This window comes from Oncorhynchus keta, unplaced genomic scaffold (genome assembly GCF_023373465.1).
Source record: "Oncorhynchus keta strain PuntledgeMale-10-30-2019 unplaced genomic scaffold, Oket_V2 Un_contig_25642_pilon_pilon, whole genome shotgun sequence".
Taxonomy (NCBI): Eukaryota; Metazoa; Chordata; class Actinopteri; order Salmoniformes; family Salmonidae; genus Oncorhynchus; species Oncorhynchus keta.
In genome coordinates this window covers 1,296-6,825 of record NW_026284553.1, presented here as the reverse complement: position 1 = coordinate 6,825, position 5,530 = coordinate 1,296, and the positions used below count along the sequence as shown (strand labels likewise).

Genomic DNA, 5,530 nt, shown 5'->3' with positions numbered 1-5,530 from the left:
GCACTGCAGGAGTCTCTCTGGCTGTCAATGTAGGGTTTACACCTCATGTACATGACAGCATTAAACAGCAGGGTTGCAGTATTGTCACACTCTGAAAACACGAGCAGATCATGTTATACAAACACACAGAAAATTAATAACAATCAAATCTTATTAGTCATGTATACAGTTTACAGCAGGTATAAAAGGTGCAGTGAAATGCTTGTGTGGTGGTGTAACAGTATAGCTTCCTTCCCTCTCTCCTTCCTGGGCTCGAACCAGGGACCTTTTGCACACATCAACAACAGCCACCCTCGAAGCATCGTTACCCATCGCTCCACAAAAGCTGCAACCCTTGCAGAGCAACTACTTCCAAGGTCTCAGAGCAAGTGACGTCACCGTTTTGAAACACAATTTGCGCACACCCTGTTAACTAGCTAGCCATTTCACATCAGTTACACTGGCTCCCTTGACATTGCAGTTCTATAATCAATCTTGAATTTATTTTTTTTACCTTTATTAAACTAGGCAAGTCAGTTGAGAACAAATTCTTATTTTCAATGACTGCCTAGGAACAGTGGGTTAACTGCCTTGTTCAGGGGCAGAACGACAGATTGTTTTCCCTTGTCAGGTCTGCGAATCGATGTTGCAAGTCCAATGCTCTAACCACTAGACTACCTGCCGCCCCGCCCCGCTACAAGATTGTGGACACATTATTGAATTAACTGTGAGGAATGCTTGACACTGGGAGCATGTCAATACATTAATCAGGGTTGTGTTCATTAGGCACCACACGGAAGAAAACAGACAAACTACCTGGAGTTCTCCAATAAGAAACACTCCTTTTCGTATTCCGTTGTAAAAGGTTTTCTGTTGCATGCCCTAATGAACACAATCCAGATGCCATTTTACCTTGGAAACTCTAGACAAGTCCCAACATATTATGTAATCTCCTACAGAAATCTCTCTCCAGGCATTCCTGGAACTCATCTTCACAGTCATCTTTATCACAGTTACAAGTGGCATAGAAACAGTTGTGCTGGTTACAGAACTTGGTCAAGGATGGGTTGTCGATGTCAACTTGTAGAGTAGACAAAAGAGATGAACATTAGATCAATGGTCACAAATATTCAATGCAATATGTAATATGACAGGTGTAATCAAATCAAAATGTATTTGTCACATGCACCGAAAACAACAGGTGTAGACCTTAGTGTGAAATGTTGACTTACAAGCCCAATTTTAAGAAAATAGAGTTAAGAAAATATTTACTTAAGTAAGAAAAAAAGTAACACAATAAATAACAATAATGAGGCTATATACAAAGGTACTGAATATATAGGGGTGTATAGGGGTGAAGTGACTATGCATAGATAATAAGCAGTGAGTAGCAGCAGTGTAAAAACAAAGGTTGGGGGGGGGTGTCAATGCAAATAGTCTGGGTGGCTATTTGATTAATTGTTCAGCAGTTTTATGGCTTGGGGTAGAAGCTGTTAAGGAGAATTTTGTACCTTGACTTGGTGCACCGGTACCGCTTGCCGTGCGGTAGCAGAGAGAACAGTCTATTACTTGGGTGACTGGAGTCTTGGACAATTTTTAGGGCCTTCCTCTGACACCGCCTGGTACAGTATATAGTTCCTGGATGGCAGGAAGCTTGGTCCCAGTGATGTACTGGGCTGTACGCACTACCCTCTGTCATGCCTTACGGTCGAAGGCCAAGCAGTTGCCATACTAGGGCGGTGTTGCAACCATGCTCTCGATTGTGCAGCTGTAGAACTTTTTGAGGATCTGGGGACCCATGCCAACTCTTCTCAGTCTCCTGAGAGGGAAAAGGCATTGTGGTGCCCTCTTCACAACTTTCTTGGTGTGTTTGGACCATGATAATTTGTTGGTGATGTGGACACCAAGGAACTTGAAACTCTCGACCGGTTCCACTACAGCCCTGTCGATTTTAATGGGGGTGTGTTCGGCCCTCCTTTTCCTGTAGTCTACGAGGGAGAAGTTGTGGTCCTGGCACCACACTGCCAGGTCTCTGACTTCCTCCCTATAGGCTGTCTCGTCGTTGTCTGTGATTAGGCCTACCACCGTTGTGTCGTCAGCAAACTTAATGATGTTGTTGAATTCGTGCCTGGCCATGCAGTCGTGGGTGAACAGGGAGTACAGGAGGGGACTAAGCATGCACCCTGAGGGGCCCCCGTGTTGAGGATCAGCGTGGCAGATGTTACCTACCCTTACCACCTGGGGCGGCCCCGTCAGGAAGTCCAGGATCCAGTTGAAGAGGGAGGTGTTTAGTCCCAGGGTCCCCAGATAACATTCCTGTAAAGAGTAGTCTTCATTCCCTAAGTTATAGACCTCACCAGAAATGCCATCAGGGGGAGTTGTATGATCTTCCCCACCAGCAACATTGTTAGACTGGTTAAACCAGAATGAATGCTGAACTCACCAGTGAAGTGAAACAATTGACAAGGGTGAGCGCAGCATTCAGTATGATTTAACTATGCTACAAGATGGTGAACACATTATTGAATTAACTGTGAGGAATGCTTGAGTCGAGTCCTGCTCTGTGCTCAACACTGGGAGCATGTCAATACATGAATCAGGGTGGTGTTCATTAGGCATCACATGGAAGAAAACAGACTGAAACAGGCAGAAACTACAATAAGAAACACATTGTCGTGTTCCGTTGTAAAACGTTTTCTGTTGCATGCCCTAATAAACACAACCCATGTGCCATCTTACCTTGGACACTCTGGGCCAGTCCCAACATCTTATGTAATCTCCTACAGATGGTCTCCAGCCAATTCCTGGAACTCGTCACAGTCGCGTTTATCATGGTAACAGGTGTCATAGCAACGGTCGTGCTGGTTACAGAACTTGGTCAAGGATGGGATGCCGATGTCAAACTGTAGAGTAGACAAGAGTTGACGATTAGATCAATGCTCACAAATATCCAATGCAATATATAATATGACAGCTCTTACAACATTCCTATAAACAGTAGTCTTCATTCTCTATGTTCTTGACCTCATCTGAATCTGGTAATGAATGGTGTGGCTGTTGAACAAGTAGGGGACACTAAATTACTTGGTGTTATCTGATATTTAAACTGTCATGGTTAAAACATATAGATTCAATGGTTGCAAAGATGGGGAGAGGTCTGTCCGTAATAAAGAGATGCTCTGCTTTTTTGACAACACATTTCACAAAGCAAGTCCTGCAGGCTCTAGTTTAGTCTTATCTTGATTATTTTCCAGTCATATGGTCAAGTCCTGCAGGCTCTAGTTTAGTCTTATCTTGATTATTTTCCAGTCATATGGTCAAGTCCTGCAGGCTCTAGTTTAGTCTTATCTTGATTATTTTCCAGTCATATGGTCAAGTCCTGCAGGCTCTAGTTTAGTCTTATCTTGATTATTTTCCAGTCATATGGTCAAGTCCTGCAGGCTCTAGTTTAGTCTTATCTTGATTATTTTCCAGTCATATGGTCAAGTCCTGCAGGCTCTAGTTTAGTCTTATCTTGATTATTTTCCAGTCATATGGTCAAGTCCTGCAGGCTCTAGTTTAGTCTTATCTTGATTATTTTCCAGTCATATGGTCAAGTCCTGCAGGCTCTAGTTTAGTCTTATCTTGATTATTTTCCAGTCATATGGTCAAGTCCTGCAGGCTCTAGTTTAGTCTTATCTTGATTATTTTCCAGTCATATGGTCAAGTCCTGCAGGCTCTAGTTTAGTCTTATCTTGATTATTTTCCAGTCATATGGTCAAGTGCTGCAAAGAAATTCCTAGTTAAGCTGCAGCTGGTCCAGAACAGAGCAGCACGTCTTGCTCTTCATTCCAATTACTATGCATGCCAGTCTCTCTTGGTTAAGAGTTGAGGAAATACTTACTGCTCACTTCTCATTTTATAAGAAACATTATTGTGTTGGAAATTCCAACTTGTTTGCATAATCAACATACACACAGCACTGACAAACACACACTTACCCCACCAGACATGCCACCAGGGGTCTTTTCACAGTCCCCAGGTCCAGAACAAATTCAAGAATACAGCCATGAGTGCATGGAACTCCATTCCATCTTATATTGAGCAAGTGAACAGAAAAAGCAACACCTCATGGCACAACACCTCTCCCCCATGTGACCTACTTGTTGTGTGTATGTACTGACATGTATGTGTAACTGAGAGATGCACACACACACATTACATGTTAATGTTCTTAAATGTATGTAAATTGCAACGTCACCGATTGAAACGCTATTTAGCGCGCACCACCGCTAACTAGCTGGCGTTTCACATCCGTTACACGTGCAGTCTGAGGAAGGGACTTTACTTCGTAGTGACACATTCCATCACGTCCTCCAAGTAAGTCCAACGCCACGTTGAGTTCTTTTTTAATTGTATAGATCTTATTGAGGTATTTGCCAATGTTATGGATTCCATTGAGAATGGCTTTTAAAGTCCTTCTCCGGTGTTTCAGGTTCAAGTTCCTTACTATATGAATATACACACCTCAGAAATCCACAGGAACACAGTAAGCCCACGTGAAAAACGAAATGCAACTCTGAACGTGCACGATGACTGTCCGTCCACCTGATGCAAGTGCTAGAAAATAGTTGCAATTGGTCTGCATGTGAATGGCAAAAGTTAAATTATCCTAACATGTAAACCGCTGTGATTATATATTTTCAACAACCAAAAACAATGCATTTTCAGCTGTTCAAGTTGGTGTACCAAACCGATAGTAAAAGACGCTAAAACTACATTTGAGAACAAGAAGCATAGAAATAGTGCACATAGAATATAGGCTACCAGTTCTTAGACTTGCCTTCAACGAGAATGACAGATATAACTCACATTTATATGTGAATTTGATGTGGTCGCCCAAAAAGTTATATTGTAGCCTACCTAGTATGTAGCATGCGGAATCAAGTGAGTCTAGTATCAGTGCTTAGTTGTGGCCGAGTTGTCTGGTACGCGGTATCAGAACCTAAATATTAGGGTTGAATTGCGTACCAGCTCCGATATAAAACAAGTAGAATATCGCCAGCCCAGATTCACACAGTGAGCCAAAAAAAGTTTGATCAAAGCGGAATGAAAGCGGGTCGACATTTCTCGATTCTATTCAATTTTGTTTGCCACTAGTCTGTGATTCTATGCTTGACAGTAGGCTAGTAGTGTTCGAGAATGTGTGGCTTGAAAATGCATCAGTGTGAATGGCATGATGCGTTGTTCCAAATGGCCAAATTAGGGGTGTAAGGTCATAAAAAGTCATGGAAATGTTTGTTAACGTAGTTCCTGAAGGCACACTTAAATATTGTTACTCACTTATGTTAGTGGAATTTTAAATTCCTATATGTTTTGTAGCCAAAACCAAATTCTCACTCATTCTAATTCATTAATGAGTTGTAAGTTCATTAATTATGCATGAAGTAGATCGAGACCCGCCTTAAAAGCCAGGTAACAGCGTTTAATTCAAGAGAGTACTACCACATACACATATTTCCACAGGTTATAAACTGCAAATGACATCAGCGTTTTCTAAACGTTCACCAGT

General features: G+C 42.1%; 1 pseudogene; it reads right to left on the bottom strand.

The window, feature by feature from the left end:
- Window positions 1-7: 7 nt before the first annotated feature.
- LOC118380026 (group XIIA secretory phospholipase A2-like) lies at window positions 8-2,882 on the bottom strand (annotated as a pseudogene).
- Window positions 2,883-5,530: the final 2,648 nt, after the last annotated feature.